This window comes from Seriola aureovittata, chromosome 3, assembly GCF_021018895.1.
Source record: "Seriola aureovittata isolate HTS-2021-v1 ecotype China chromosome 3, ASM2101889v1, whole genome shotgun sequence".
Classification (NCBI taxonomy): Eukaryota; Metazoa; Chordata; class Actinopteri; order Carangiformes; family Carangidae; genus Seriola; species Seriola aureovittata.
The window spans coordinates 5,335,680-5,352,926 of record NC_079366.1 but is presented as its reverse complement, the minus strand read 5'-3'; the positions used below and the strand labels follow the sequence as shown (position 1 = coordinate 5,352,926).

Genomic DNA, 17,247 nt, shown 5'->3' with positions numbered 1-17,247 from the left:
TTCAGGTTTGAAGATCATCGTTTTCATATAGCACCATGTTGTATTTACTCCATTGCTATTTTCATTTTGTTTATTTTATTGTCATTGTTTTGATTAAGTATGAAACATCGTACGAGAGCTTAGAGGAATCAACTCATCTTTTGTTGTAATTTTAAATACATGTTTTATTAATTTTAAGTCAAATTACTGTAAAATGTCTAGATTTCCTTTCAGACAGTTTCAGAACAGAACTAATGACTTAAAGTGATTTGACTTGGTTGAAACTATGTGTCTATGTAAACATAAATCATAGTTGTTTCCTTAATAATAATGAAAACCATGATGAAGGTTAGTATGTACTTTAGTCCCCCTTCATATTTTCATCTCTTAGAGGTGCTGGGAGCAGCTTCTTATGTTGTCTTGTTAATGACTTTGGCCCAAAACAGCAGCACCCACAGCTGTAAGGAATTTGTGTCAAATGAACAGTTCAGTTAATTTAAAAGATAACATGTTATTATTTAAACTGCCTAACTACTTATACTGCCCATCTATCTATCTATCTATCTATCTATCTATCTATCTATCTATCTATCTATCTATCTATGGGATGAGGGCAAGAATACGTTGTTTCCTGAACAACTGGGTGCCTACTTGCTACTGGATGTCTTTGAGGCAGAGCAGGAGACCTCCAAATCCCCTTTTCCTACAGAGGAATTAAGAAAACACTGCAGCAGAACCACAGCACTCTGAAACTGAAACACTCCAAGGGAACCACAAAGAGGTCACACAGAAACCAACAGAGGTTCTGCAGATAGTGCAACTGTTGTAATCAAAGCTGCGGAGGACAAGAGGCCGGAGAGAAACAAGCTGCTTCACCATCACAAGCCCCACATCACACCCAAAAAGAGGAGCTTTCAGAGTCCTCCAAGACCCACAACACAACAGTAATATATTAAAACAAGAATCTGTGCCAACATGCATATTTCTCTTTGAAATAAATCAGTAGGCCTATATTTGATATGGGGAGTTTGTATGCTTGTTTTAAAGAGGCATATTCATTTGTTGTAATTATGTAGAAATATGAACTTTGTATGAATTACGTAAATTAATTGGTATAAGACTGTAATCAGGACATGAGAAAATATGTGTGATGTTCACGTTTGTAGAAAAATTATATTTGAAAAAGTGACACCTGGTCTAATAGAGGATGCTAACTGTCTAGAACATGTAGTTACTTTCCTGATGATAGACCTCGGCTTCAAAATCCCGTTTGATAATACGATAAATGCGGTTAGTAAACACAGACTATAGAGGCATTTGAATGTGTTTTTTTCCCTGGAAAAAGTCCTGTCTTCTACTCTCATATTTTAGTGTCGTAAATGTCTCAGGTGAAATCATTTTAGACTTTAATGAATAGAGTCAGCGGCGCGTGCGCAAGTAAGGATCATTTTCCAAACCGTCAGCGGTAAGACCACAAGAGGGAGCAGGACAGAAATGTAGCCGAATATTTGACTTTTCTACAGCAGGCCGCTGATAAAATGTCTAAACCAAAGGATTGGTTTGTTTCAATGACGATATTATTAACTTAATACAAGAACCGTGAGACCCGCGGGGTTTTCGCTTGGCTGGAATTGCCGTAGTAGCTTCACGCGGGAGATACGCTAACAGGTGGGTTTTCTGCTAGCTTAACTGAGTTTGCTCTACAAACTAGCTGAACGTGTTTTAAATCAATTTGTGGAAGGGATTAAGTATTTGAAGTGAAAGTCAGTAATGTGTTTCCCCCCTCTCTTTCGGTTTAACCTGTAGCTCTGCAGGTGAGTGATATTTTGCCCTTGTATTAAGTTGTATATTTGGAACCTCATAATAAAAAACCAGCCATCATAAACATAATATAATTTTACCTTTAATGTCAAATTAACTGAATATTTATGTGTGATACTCTACTCTCATTTACTATGTAATCATGTTCATATTTTCTTCACAAATTTACATATACATACATTTTTTATCAGGTTATTCACTCATTCATAACCCTAACGTTAAAGGAAAAAACCTCTTCAGTCATAAATAAATCATGGATGCATGATAAAAAGATATTTACTCATTCTGTTTTAGTCCTCACAGGAATATTATATCCCTTACAGTAGACTTAAAAGGTAGACTTACACTTCATTACACTTCCCAAGATCAAGATATATACAATTGGGAGAACCACTTGAGAATTTGGCACAGTTAGATTTTATAAATTGTCAGTTCTTTTACTACCATTTATGCTTTACAGGTGCTTTTCAATGAAAAAGAGCACAAAGGTATTTGGTTGCCTGATTATGAGGCACTTAATCGTTTATGTTAGGATCCTTCATTAAACGGTACAATTTGGCAATCCAATGGTTTGTTTAATTTGTACATAGAGATTATTACTATTCTGCACGTGATTAATATTAATTAGAAGTCATAAGATAAATTTATCAACCTTGTAAGTAGGCCTTATTGTGAAGTGGTATCACATGGTGGAAATAATTCGTCATTGGATGTTAAAAAGCCAAAGACTCCTTCTAATCAGTAGTAGTTGATGTTTAGGGATTGAGAATTATTTTGCAGTTAAAAGCCATGACCTGTAGCTGCCACAAGGGGGAGGCAGAGAGAAATTAATGTGGATTGGAGGGAGTGGTTTGGAGAAGAAAACATGGATCCTACTGAGTGAGGGAAGAGCAGGGAGGAATGAGAGGGGACACTTTGATTTCTGAACACAAGCCCCAAGCACCACTGTCTTTCATCAGACTGTCATGCTGTTCCGTTGGCTGGTTCCCAGGTCTTGATTTTACAGCCTGTGTGTACTGGGCAGCAGAAAACATGGGTAATCAATGGCCCCCACCCCCTATACCCATACTCTCTTTTTTTTTATCTAGTGGTGATTATTGACTGGATCTGAAGGATTTTTTAAGACTTCCACTGAATCAATTTCCTCTCCTGGAAGACGTTTTTGGCTCCATCAGGGTCCAAAACCCCAACCCTCCCTCCTGTTGCTGGGAAACCACTCCAGTGATTTGTGTGTTGTCAGAGTGCATTATAGACAGTGACATGGAGGGAGAGAAACAGAGAGAAAGCGAGTGAGAGAGAAACCTTGGCTGTAGAAGGGAAGAAGAAAGGGAAAGGGAAAAAAGAGGAGGGCGTTCAAAAAGAAAAAATATTACATGCACATCTACTCTGGCTCCCTCCCTCTTTCTTTTATCGTTTCTCTCCAAAACACACACACATCTACACATACACTGCATACTGCACTGTAGGGTTCGATTAACATGCTTTGATTCCCTCTTTCCGTCTCTCTCTCGTTCTCCCTCTCTCTCTCTCTCTCTCTCTCTCTCTCTCCCTCCCCCTCCTGTCGCTCGCTCTCCGTTGGCATGTTAACTGGGTTGAGTTTTAGCTTTTGGGATTAAAGGGATGAAGAATGTGTTTGGCAGAAAAACTGTTGGGTAGAATATTTTATGTTTAATTGATAGAGTTTGGATGTCAGAGCAAGGCTTGTTATTTGCAATTATCCTAAATCAGTGTGTGTGTGTGTGTGTGTGTGTGTGTGTGTGTGTGTGTGTGTGCGCGTGTGCGCAGTATGTCTCTGAGTTTACTGCCAGGAGTCCTACTATGGTCAGAAACGCCTTTCACTGCCCATTAAGAATTTGAAAAGAAAGCTGTGATTAACTGAAGGCAATGTGGTTTGCAATACATGTGAATATGAGTTTTTTCAGAAAAAAATACTTATTTCTTATTGTGTTATACTCTAGGTGTTTCTAATATTTTGTCCACCCCATTTATATAAATGAGGGTAGAGTGAATATTAGAAACACCACAAAAACTTCAGCCTCAAAACGACGATAAAGTTGAATTAACACATCCCTGAAACAGATGCAATAAAAACTGAACACTGCAACGTTCATAGTGTGTGTGCTGCAATTATGGGGACAGAACTGCAGGGTAATAAAAAAAACAAAAAAAACACACCCACTCATTATAGGCTATTACTTCAAAATTTGTAACATTTTACAACATTTACACTTCAGGTTTTATTGCATAATAATTAGTTTATAATCATTTTGCCTTCTACCATTGGTAAGCAATAAACACTTTTCTGCTTCTGTCAACCCAGGGCCACGGTCCAGACACACAGGTGTTTTTACTTACTTAGCTTGATTAGACCATGTGGGTGTGTGCAGGCTGTGCATGAGAGACATGTTCATGGCTTTGTCCGAAACTACTTGTCTTAATTGCGAACAGGCCTTTTTTACAGCCAACATTTTGACTTGTCATAGTTGAAAAATCACAAGTTCTACTCAGAACATTAATGATGTCTCCACAGCACGACCCTGACACTGAAGCAGCTAAATGAAATTCATCAATCATTAGTTTTATTATTTACACCTGTGATTTTTCTACTATGAAAAAGGACTATTTAGATGCACTATTTAGTGCCTTCAGAAATTTCTACAATGGAACAAAAAAGGTGTGTCCAAGGAATGTGCACTAGTTTCTGCTCACAGTACAACGCATTTCATCGACACAAATATTACAGTTGTTGCAATACAACACCTGTCAGTGACAAGACAAAATGATGGTGATTCATCGGTGTTCGACATCTGAATATACTGCTCACAGTAGTGCAAACAATTGACTTCAATTTATTTATGGAGAAATAAATGAAGGGAGTGTTTATTCTTTATCATTGGTATCCTGATTACCACTGTCTGACTTGTAAATACAGTTCATGTAAACATTCAAGTTGTAATTAAAGAAACTGGGAAGTGTCTGAAAACAAAACATCAGGCAAAGTACATCATTCAGTTTAATTAAACCCATATTTAGTGGATATAGTGTTATACTGTCTTTCCCACCTCTACCATGCACAGCATGAGCAGTGGCCTGGTCAGTCAGAATGATTAAACATTCCTGTGTGTCAGACCTTTAAGTTCAAGGTCATAAATTGTCCTTATCCTCCAATTTGTTTCACTATAGCTGTAGTATTCTTGTGATTGTAATGGTTTACATGTACCTTACTTACTCAAAAAAGTTTATATAGTGTTAAGTCACTTTTTTAAAAACTGAAATAGCAATGTCTTTCTCTATCATTGCAGAGCGGTGACCCTCTGATGACCTAGCCTGGTGTGAAACATGGCACATAGGAGTGGCTGCAAACTCGGGTGAGTCTCTCCAGGCAGTCATCTGTCTGTCTCCCACACACTCACACTCAGAGCTCACCTTGAGGGCAGCTCTGCCTCGCTGTGTACCAGCATGGATTAAGCCCTCATGGGAACTCTGGTCAGTCAACAGTTTCTCAGTACACAACTGCAGTATCAACAGCTAATCCAGCATCTGTCATCAGTGGTTTCTTCTTGAACCCTGAAAGACATGCACATAACCTCATGGCACATACACAAGGTCTCAGTTTGTAACACGTTAACCGTTGTGTATGATGAGAAAGGCAAATGTCAAATGTGAAATTATAGTGACCAAAAATTAACACCAAATGTGTAATTGTACAATAAAGCACTTGGAATATTGATATGAAGATCAAAGAACTGAGGTAAGAGTATCATTCTACATGATTCTACTATTAGTTGTACTTATCAGAGTAGTACTATACATGGTACTAAAGTGACAAACTCATATTAGAATAACACCAGAAAGAACACTAGTCACAACATGTATACACCTTGGACACATTATGTAGGATGGCTCCTAAGGATATGAGACATGCACTGAAAATCTAAAAGTGCAAACAAGAGTGCAAGCAAATATTCCACTAAAAATTAGATATGTGACAAATATCAAAACATAAACAACAGAAATGTGAGAGGAGAGACAACCGATATGGTGTTTTGATATTTGCAATATTTCCTGATTTATCTCATTTCTGTTGATGTTTGTGCTTTTTCTCTTATGTTTTTTGTCCTTAGGGGCCTCTATAATTAAGCATATTGAAGTTGGTTATGCGCAGCTTCTTATTCAGTCACTTTTTCATCATTATTTCCATTCACCACCCATCGTCTTGTGCCACATGTAAAATGGATTATCAGGGTAGTGCATTATTGTTGTAATTGCCAATAACATGATTATTGTAGTGTACCACTTATATAAAAGTAATAATAGTGTCATTTGAGAATGTGTGCTCCATTTAAAAAAAAAAAAAAAAAAAAAAAAAAAAAAAAGGTGCATGGATCATCACCTAGACATATACAAACAGATAGTAGCTTTGATACAAAGGCTAAAACATTGATTGCAGTTACACTATTTTTTCACCTTTGTAGTATAAAACAAATCTGTGTTCTGGTGTTAAAGCAATTATAGGCATAATTTACCATCAAGAATGCATATTATGGGGGTGTCGTGTGGCGTGGTGGTCTGGGCGGGCGCCCCATGTGTGGAGGCTGCGGTCCTCGCTGCAGTTGGCCCCGGTTCGAGTCCCGCATCGGACGGCCTTTGCTGCGTGTCGTTCCCCCTCTCTGCCTCCCCGTTTCCTGTCTCTCTCCACTGTACTGTCGCATGGAGGCATAAGAGGCCCAAAAAAATATACTTTAAAAAAAAAAAAAAAAAAGAATGCATATTATGTCTTATTAAAACTGAAAGGTGGAACTTTCAGCATGTCACAAAAATTTGTAAAATAGAGATAGCACAGTGTGACACTGGGATTACTGTCCATTTAATATCTGTATGTGTAAGTAGTGTGAAATGTAGCCTCTAGTGCACTGCATTGTTAAGTGGATTTTATTTGAATCTTCACCTTGGACTTGCCATAACAAGCTGCTCAGCTTTCCTTAGTAACGGACAGGTAATAAAGGTCCTGGTTTGTTTGCTATATAATACTCCAGGACACAGGTAAATAATGATGATTAAAACCCCCTGAACATAAATCTCATGAATCCAAATTTTTCTAGTATTCTAAAATGAAAGGTTAATAAAACATGAGAACGGGCAGATGCAGGATGTTTCACCACAGATCATTTGCTACAAACTTGTCTGCCCTCGTTCTTGTTCAGACCCGCAGAACATTATTTTAAATTTTAGTCATGATCCCAACATTTTAGGAAAGCACTCACTCACACTCGCACTAGCAGATATATCGCACTGAATTACAGGGAAATGTTTATAGAATTATGCACAATTTGTAAATGACATTAATAATTTTCCATTTGATGTATAGGAGCTTCCGTAGAAAGTGCTGTCTGGTATTGTAGTGCGCATATACGTGTGTGTGTGTGTGTGTGTGTGTGTGTGTGTGTGTGTGTGTGTGTGTGTGTGTGTGTGTGTGTGTGTATTCAGTGGAGAGCAGAGGGTGGATGGGATCTGATATATATATGATGTTGTCAAACAGTGAGGAAAGTATTTTCTTAAATATTTAGAACATTTTCATGTGATGTGCATTTTACAATAGAAGCAATAGAACTGCTGTCACACACATACTTCCACTCCCCCTCCATCACCCACTCTCTTCTCCCCCTTTCTTCACTGGCTGGCAGTGAGGGTTGAGGCTGGGAGATTGTGAGTGGAGCCATTGTACCAAGAGGTCAGAAGCCTCTTTTAAACAGAGATCCCACTATATTGCCCTTAAGAAGACCCCTCATTATTCCAGCTTTGCTTGTTTACACTGAACCAAACAAAGCTTGGATGACACTCCCCCAGTGTGTGATTTTTAGATATGATGTCGGCATTCCACAGAGCGTTAGCGTCTGTCGTGCCATGCTGGATCTCCCTTTTACACAGACGTCGATCCGGCTCTGTGACTACCTCTGTTGACAGCTTATTGCCACAACAACAATGCCTCCTCATTTTGTGTTCGTACCTTTTATACAGAACAGCGAGGTGGAGTAAGGCAAAACATTCCTGCCAGGCTTTATAAAATGGGCTAGAGATGCACTGTGCCGGGGTTGGAGTCACTATGGTGATGACTGAGCTGGATAAACCACAGTAAGGAAAAGAATGATTAAGGGAAAGAGAGAGGGATGAGGAAAGAGAAGTGGATAAAGAGAGAAAAGGAGAAATAGTTAATAGACACAGAATGATAGCCAAAAATAAAATTTCAGTGTAGCTCTCTTTTGCACAGTGGAGTGATGAGACTAGAACCAAGAAGAAAGAAGAAGGGTTTATAAAAAATGTATGCAGCAGTCGTGGGTTGATGAAATAGAGGGATGATGTGGAGGAAACACGTTAAGGTGAGACTAGCAGATGAAGATTGACAGTCAAATACTCCTGGAAATGACAGGGTCTGTCGGTCATGTAACAAAAAATAATGGAATTTAAAAATGGCTATGTTGTTAGCTTAGAAAATATTTCCAAAGGCTGCTTTTGATGGAGTAAATTTGAGGAACTGTAGTAAGTAACAAAATACATAGGACATTAAAGACATTCATTACATTACATTTTTGGGGTTTTTTTGGTCTTTTTTTTTTAAATGGAAAATGTTTTGCTGTGTCTCAAATCACTTCCACACTCACTCTTGCTGTTTAACTACATAGCTGTCTACTTGTTTACCACAAGAGCAACACAACAGCAGGAACCACAGGGAGGTGAATTGTGTTAAAATATCCTGTTCTATGGCAAAGAAGGTCCATGTCTAAATGTAGAATGTGTGGGTATATACAGTATGTGTGTGTGTATAGACATGTGGTTGAGTACAGGTATGTCTTTATTTGTGTGCACATGCAGGCTCAGGCTTTCTCAGAAATAACTGAATTGCACTGTAATGCAGCCACACACGTCTTAATATCTTCAGAAGGTCTTTATATAAATAAGAGACATTATATCAATGTTATGTTCAATAATCACTCTTTTTGTTTACTGCCCATCTCCACTGAATTGCTAATGTGTTGGTCTTAAACTCTCTCCAGTCCATAAACGTAGCCTTGGCTAGAATAACCACCATCTATTAGCTGACCTGCTGTCACCCAGCCAGAAGACAATCAATACCCCTTGATAATGATGTCATTTACTCACAGTAACCCACAGATAATGACGAGACTGGAGGTCTCCTGTTATTACCTCATTTCATGGGTTTTGTCTCATTGCAGGGATCAAACATTACATGAACCCTCTTTGTAGCGTGTAGAGGAGTCTTACAGAATCAGCTTGAATTGAACCCTTCAGACAAAGATGTTAGTATTGCATGTACAAGCAGCTAATTGATGAGTCTTGTTAAATCTAATTATCTTAATAGCAACTACAGGCTTATTGAGATCCACAGACAAACTGAGGTTGTATATTGGATATTTGGGTTTTATCTTGATAAAATCTTTTGATACTTTTTTTTTTTTCTTGTAATACATTATCTGTGCATTGATATACTCTGACCAAGAGAATATTTTAATGTAGAACAGTTAATATATGACTCCACTTGATCTGCACATCTGTGACATGCAATTAACATGCTGAAGAGTTCTGTAAATAATGGAGCTCTGGATACTTTAAACTAAACTCAAGCATCTTGAGGCAAGTACCAAATTACAGTACATCCCAGCTAACACTGTTCTTCTAGGTTCAGGGATACTGCCTATTTATCTACCCTGTGTGAACGCTTTAGTTTAACTGATTTTTAGATGTATTTTACAACATTGGTTTGGTTTGTGGCTTTTGATTGATGATTTGAGATGTATTTTTGTGTTTTATGAACTGAGCTAAATAGCTTCCTGTTAAATAACGAAGATAAAGGAGCATTAAGTTTACAATCTTGATTATAGCCTTACCAGTATTTCTGTAATCAATAGGCCCCCTGATACATTAACCTAGCTTTACACAAAACAAAGTTTAATCTCCACCTGTTTAGGTCTAAATTGATCTATAATCATTGCAATGATTCACAAAAAACATCCTATTACATTTTTAGTCTGAAGGTAGTTTTTACTTTGAGGACTTGTTTGTAAGTCTGTCCAGACCAAGTCAAGAAGAAATGTAGCAGTGTGTGTAGTGGTGGTGTTTACAGTATATATGTGTGTGTGCAGGTGTGCAGTTGTGTTGTAAATTCATGCTGAGGTGAGGTCTGAGCCTGAGGTTGATCCACGGTCGATCTGACAAGAAGCACAGGGAGTCAGAGTCCGCCTGAAGCCAACTGCCCCCCCAACACACATGCACATTTTCTCTTCCTCACGTACACATCTACCCCTGCTCCTTCGTTTACTACCTACACAGCCTCCCCCTGCGTCCTCCACCCCCATCCCCTCCTCTCTCCTCCCTCCAGGATGCTGGTAAAGACAGCCAGGCTGAAGTGGATGTCGGGGGGAATTAGATGCTAGCAGACAATTTGATTTCTTCGTCTTCAAGGCTTCCTTCTCCTCCACAGACACAGGCAGCAGAGGGTTTGATGCGCGCAGACAGCAGACAAGCAGTTCTGGGAGCAGGAGGAGACACAGATAGAAACAGACAGAGAGAGAAGCAGATGAAGGTAAACAGTGATAAAGACGGAAAGAGAAAGAAGGTGGAAGATAGAGGTAGAATTAAAGAGGGCAGTTTGAAATATAAAATAAATAAAGGCCAGGTAATCAAGAAAAAAAAATGGCAATGAAAAGAAGAAACCAGAGTGGGAAATAACAAAGCAGGTGAAAGGCTGAGTGTGTCAGTGGGAGAGAAACAAAGAAAGACAATAGGAGAGGCCATCAAGGCAGCCACTTAATAGTCCACCCACTCGCTGCTGTCCAAATGGGCAGATTGACGCCTGTTAGCTCTTTTAATAGCTCCTATAATGGACCGCAGTTTAGGTGGGCGGCAGGAAAAGGGAGCCGTCCTGTCCAAAGTAACTCAATTCCTCGGTTCTGTTCTCCAGTTTCAGTCCCTTTCAGCACATCAGCGGCAGCGAGCAGATACTGTGCTCTTACCTCACTGTGATCATGCACACAGATAGATTTACTAACCCACAGAGGACTCTGGGAAGGTGAATTGTGGCGAGAGTGGCCGACCTTGTGGTAACGTAAAATAAATCTGTTGGTACTGTAAATTTTGTGCATTAAGACATAACACATAGTATGTGTGTGTGTGTGTGTGTGTGTGTGTGTGTGTGTGTGTGTGTGTGTGTGTGTGTGTGTGTGTGTGTGTGTGTGTGTGTGTGTGTGTGTGTCTCTCTGTGTGTCTGTGTGTGTGTGTGTGTGTGTGTCTTTTGTGCGTGTCTGTCTTTGTGAAGGTCCATGAGTGTGTATGGTGTACACATGATGCTGTGTTAATTTATGTGTGTGTGTATGTGCTTTACTATGAGGGGATATGGAAGTGAAGAGCTACATTATTATACTATATTTGGAAATCTTGATAATTCTACTGATGTTTTCACTTCAATTTATTGTAACACACATTTTAAAACCCTAAACACTCACTCACCTGCTGGTGGGTCAGTCATTACACATACACATGCTGTGTAGCCAAACATTGTTCTTAATTTTAAATTCCATTTGAACACAGATACTCACAGAAATAGATACAGCACACATCTCTATACATAGTGGTCAACAGGGTGTTTTATGTGTTTTATTCAGTAGCTTTAATGGATCATAGAGGTTTAATGGTGAATTGGAAGAAGCTGAAAAATAAAATACCTAATACTGTCAGACAGTGTGGAATAAGACCGTTTAATCAGTGTTAAATCTAAATGTTAAAAAAGGGATGGGGAAAGGGGGATGACTGGATTTTTTTTCTTAGGCTTAACCGTTTTAAAGTGTTATAAACCTGATAGGTGATAGCCAAACTTTTGAATTTATATTCACGTATTATACGCCTTCTACTGCATTAAGTCTGTATCTTTAAGCTTCCTGAATGTCTTCAAATAAAGACATTTATCAATTCAATAATTATAATAAATAAATAAATAATATACAAGTAATTTTTAAGAATATAGAAAGATACTTGCTGATTGTGTTCCCCAGTTTTGAAATGATTCAGTATTGAAAATTAATAGTTCAGTATTGTCAGTTACAAAATGCACATTTGTCAGACCTTAAGAAAAATACACATTGAATAATTGTATATATTGTGACCTGATAATATTTTGATACTGACAGTGTGTGGAGTTGCAGCAGTCTGGCAATAAAGCACTTGCTGAAAATGAAAAAAACATACACTCAATCTCTTCACCTGTGCACCACTCTCCACCCTTTATGACTTCCCCTCACACACTCTCAGCCTTGGTCCACCTTGTGTTCATAGCGGCACTATGGTTGCATGTTGGCTTCTCCACTGGTTTATAGTCCCTGTTGTTTGGAAAACATCCCCCTCAGCTGCAGGCAGAGCTGCTCTGTCAGCTGTACAGTTACTGTGGCTGTCGGCATCGTAGCAGGGGAGGAAACTGTATATCCGCTCCAGTTGTGGGCTGCCAGACCCTGAACACATCCAGAGTTGCTTGTTAACTGTTCATTGTTGGTGCCCCCCAGCCCAGCGGCTACGCTTTGCATGTCTCCAACACCCCCACCCTCTCCTCTCCCCACCATCCCAACCACCCCCAGCTGCGGGTTGCCAGGTCTCAGTCCCCCCCCCCAGATGCAGGTTGCCAGATCGTAGTAAGCCCATGCAGGGTGGAGGGGGTCTGCGATGCTGGCTGTGGCCCGCTGCCACGCTGGGCCTGGTTATTATCTCCAGATGACATCAGCATGAGCAGCAGATGGCCACAGGGGCCGAACAGAGAGAGAGACGGAGTAAGAGAGGAAAGGAAAGAGTGTGTGCGTGTGTGTGGGTGGATGTCTCCCTGCATGCTGTTCGCGAGGGGATCAGGCTATTTATTACCTCCCCACTTATCAGGCCATCTCCCTCACTCAGCTGGGAAGGAGTGTCTGTTTCATTCCAAAACGACCGTTTCTCCTCACGATGATAATGTAATCATGCAAACACACACACACACACACATACGGAGATGAGCCATTTAATAATAGTAATCGTTATCTATTTGCTGTGGCAGTGATGCTAACGTACACATGAAAAATGACATGATAATTAGCCTCATGAATAATTATGATGATACTAATTGATAGCAACAGTCACAGTAATAGCAATGAGAGAAAAGTACTTGATGTCAAAAAGGAATAAATTTCACAATGCAATCATGTCAGTAACAGTGTGAATACATGAATAGTGTTGTAATTTACACTGAAAGAAAAATACCAGAGGATGCTGGGGCTAATGATGGTGTTCAGGTTTGTTATGTAGGTCAACTGATGTGCATGTGTGGCCACCTGTGTGTGTGTGTGTGTGTGTGTGTGTGTGTGTGTGTGTGTGTGTGTGTGTGTGTGTGTGTGTGTGTGTTGTACTGCTGAGAGCTGCTGTTTTATTTATGCCTGTGTTTTCTTTGAGGGATAGGCCAAAGAGATTAAACTCAGGAAGAAAATCAGAGCACAGGCACACGATTTAGATTAAAGTGCCTGCACCTCACCAAGTGTAGCAAGTGTACAGCTGTGTGTGTGTGTGTGTGTGTGTGTGTGTGTGTGTGTGTGTGTGGGGCAGTGCAGCCGTTCCTGTCTATAACCTCAGTTATTTTACAGTCCTCCTTCCCTGCAAATTATTATATACAGTCTATCCCTGCTCAGCTCTGACCAATTTAATGGAGGGAAAAAGAAGGGCATCAGGAAATGATATTTCTAATCAGACAACGGCAAAGGGCCCCTTTTATTAAAGTGGGGGTGCTCTCTCTTTCTGTCTCTCTGTCTGTGTTCAGAGCAGTCTACAGGGCTGATAATGGCCTCGGCCAGCCTTGTGTCATCATATTAAAGCGGTGAACACACACACACACACACACACACACACACTCTCTCTCGTCTCTCTGTCCAATCCCCCCCATATTCTTCCAGCGTCATTCTTTTCTAGTGAAAATAGACACTTTTGTTGTTCTTTCTTTTATTGCCAGATACCGGTGTGTATTATGGCTTTGAAAAAATATTGAATTCCCCCGAGTTCTCAGGGCCAGGCAATCGCACCTCATAAAAGCAGCCAAGGATTTGTAAAGCGGTAATGTGCTGGTGATCTAATGCACTGTGGCAGGTGGATGATGTGGCAGAGCAAACAGTGTGCACGCCTGCAGAATATACTGTAGTGTTAGTATAGCGATAGAAATGGAATTGAATTAATATTTTAGTATTTTACTTGATGTGCAAAATATTGCACTGTAATTGAGAGCTTATGAGGGAGTGATTGTTGCATCCTTTTATTCATTTAAACAGAATGAGATCAGATAATTGGGTTTATGTCATTTATTTTTTGTCTACTGTGATCAGTGTGTGGCTATGACACCTGAATCGAAGGGTTTTGTCTCTGTCTTTTATATTCAGCGCTTTTTTTCTCACAAAGTTCCCCTCTTTTTGTGGTTAGATAAACTACATTATTGTAGCGTGTGAAGCTGCAACTGGTAACAAAGAGCTGCAGAGATTTCTGCCAAAATGTCTCCATGGACTCCATGGACTGTGATTAAAATCGTAACGTTTGAAGGTCAGTCATTCTCATGGCAAGAAAGTAGATTTGTCAAATGGGAAATGATTCTTCCCAGGCCACGAAAGACACTCTTAGCCTTTTTGCAAAACCTCCTGCTTAAGCTGTTACTGCTTTGGGGAAAGGGATTTAATCTAAGAAGGACACTGTAATTAGCCTGCTAAGACAAAACCTTTAAAATACTTTAAAATATTTCTGCTAGCCAACCAACCTTCATCTATTCCTGGTGCTGCATTAAACCTGCAGCAGTACTGTTTATCTGAGATAAGTGCAACAAACTCAAGGCAGTCGTCAAACCAGTGCACCACAGTTTTGGTGACAGCTGAGTCCAAAGGTTTAACTTTTAGTCACGTTTCACAGCGACAGTGCCTTGTTTGTTTGAAAGTTCATAATAAAACTGGGATTTTCACAGTGGCTCCGTCTGTACTTTGTGCTTTGCAAAGCAATGATGACACACGGGGTAAACTCCTCAGCAGCTGATGGACTGATGGCCTTAAACCGATGTTGTAATCACATAGTAACACCCTGTTGTGAGGAAGCATTTTACAGTGCATTTCTGTTTACATGAACGGTATGTATGAGAAAAACACTTCACGTAAATGGTTATAAAAAGGTAAAAGGAAAATCAATACGAAAACACTTAATGAAATAAGTCATAGTCTGTGAGACTGTTCAAGCAGTGTAGACATTAGTTCAATAGTATGTATCTATAGGCTGTCAAACGCAGGTTATCTTATGTTACTCAGCATGTTACCAGACTAGTGGCTGTGTGTGTGTATGAACATACACACGCGTGGAAGCAAGGCTGGTTTCAGTCATGTAATGTAGACGGTGTCTGAACAGTGAGAGACTAAACAGTTGCTCTGGGTTGCATCAGTTGTGTTTTTCTAACTCTGCGCCATATCATCACAGTGGTGCTAAATCAAACTAAAGTCCTAATTACAGGCCACTGATGGCTACGTGGGAGTTGTCCCAGAGATAGTCAGTGGTTAGTGTTGAAACAGAGGAAACAGAAAGTATCCCAAAGGTAACAAAGCCTGGTTGGTCAACTCTGGATTTTTGTTGATCTTTCCTTACTTTTCCTCTCCTTTTTTATTCTTTAGTTACAAAAAATAAATTGCCACTAATAACACCTCTCTGTCCGTTTCTCTTGCCCTCCAGTCAGTGTGCTTTCATCCAGAGGCCCCTGCACTGTCCTGGAAGTTGACTGGTGACCACAGGTGACGGCTCAGCTCTGGAAAACCACCGGTATGTTGTCACCCAAACTCAGACACCACCTCCAGGCTTCAGCTCAAGGTAAACATGAATGTCGCCAACACACACACACACACACACACACACACACACAGTCCACAAGTATACACGAATACATAGCACACAGTCACGCACAGTCGGTCTGCTGACATGTCCAGTAAGCTCATAAATTAGGGTTTCTGACATGGCTGCTCACATGCACTGACACACACTCACGTGGGCATATGGACACAAAGCAAATATGTCATCCCAACTTTGACACACACACTCATCCCCACTGCGACCCCTGACACTAACACATACATTCATACACAGCATATTTACCAAACAGTTTATAGTGGCTGCTGAATACTTGGCTTGTCTCTTGGTGGTGTGTCACTCCATCTTAATCCCTCTGGTATTTACAGCATGTGACAAGTGCACACAGTGACCAACACGCAGCGATCCACCCAGGATTCACAGGGTGTGGTTTTTGCGTTTTCTTTTTGTTTTCTAAGCCAACAAACATCCTCTTTGCGTGCAGTGTAAGACGTTGTTTTTGTCAGCTGACCCTTTGTTATTATGTGAATACCAAACATATGTGTGCCAACCTGATGGAAACAAATGTCAATAGAACCCTGAACGGCTACAAATTGATGCTTGTGTTGACATGTGAATTATAAGTGGAAGGTTACTGATATCTTTAACAACAGCAGAAACATTTCTACATGCAAAATATATTGTTTTTTCAGTGAATATTCTGCAGAGTAACAGAGTAAAATGAATCTGGTTTAATGTAATGCAGACTAATGCAGGTGTGTGATGTACAGATAAGTCTGTACAGTTTTATGTACATTGTCTGCTTTTTAACTCACCCTGCCCTTCTAGCTATTCATTGAGTTTCATTACAACATTAAGCTGGTTTGAATGCCATAAAATACAATGGCTTTGAGTCAATGGCCTTGCCTGTACAGCCACAGCTGAGGCAGCCATTTTAATAGGTATTGACGCCAGGTTTTAGCCACGTTTTCCCACCACGCTTAAAAGCCCATGTTCCACTGATTAGCTAATTAAAACCTAGAGCAAGGGCTATCGATTCAGGGGAAGGGCAGTTGGGAGTCATCTGTCCCTCAGCTTGTGATGGCCATGGTACTCTCCCACCCAACACACCCACCCACCCACACACACACGCACACACACACACACACTTCCACAGTTAGGGCCTAAAAGCATTATCAAGGCCTTTTACACTTCACTAGATCTATATATTGGCTTTAAGTAGAAGTTATCACTTCTATTTTGTGATTTGTGATTACCAGTCGAGTATGTGATATTCTTGTGTGTGTTTGTGTGTGTGAGGGGGAGAGGAGGGCCACAGCCCCAGCCTGCGTTCGATCGGTCCCCTGCCATGCTCTCAGTAATGGTGGGTATTTATATCCAGAGCTATCAGACACCTGATGGCGGCAGATTACAGGCTTGTAGCTGGACAGGTAGCTATAGAGGTGTCAGCCCTCTCTTTTACAGAATCAAGACTCTTTCCCTTTTCTGCCACCTCACATTACAGCTAATACTTGATATCAGCAGACCAGTTTGAGACAAGCTTCT

The 17,247-nt window shown here is 40.2% G+C and overlaps 1 long non-coding RNA gene across 2 annotated transcripts; it reads left to right on the top strand.

Moving 5' to 3' along the window:
• The first annotated feature begins 1,416 nt into the window (after positions 1-1,416).
• On the top strand, positions 1,417-15,698 carry LOC130166508 (uncharacterized). Of its 2 annotated transcripts, none has more exons than XR_008827160.1 (3): positions 1,417-1,647; positions 5,103-5,168; positions 15,571-15,698. It is a non-coding gene; the product is annotated as an uncharacterized LOC130166508 (long non-coding RNA). The 2 variants fall into 2 exon arrangements; XR_008827161.1 differs by lacking the exon at positions 15,571-15,698 and adding an exon at positions 10,298-10,797.
• The last annotated feature ends 1,549 nt before the right edge of the window (positions 15,699-17,247 follow it).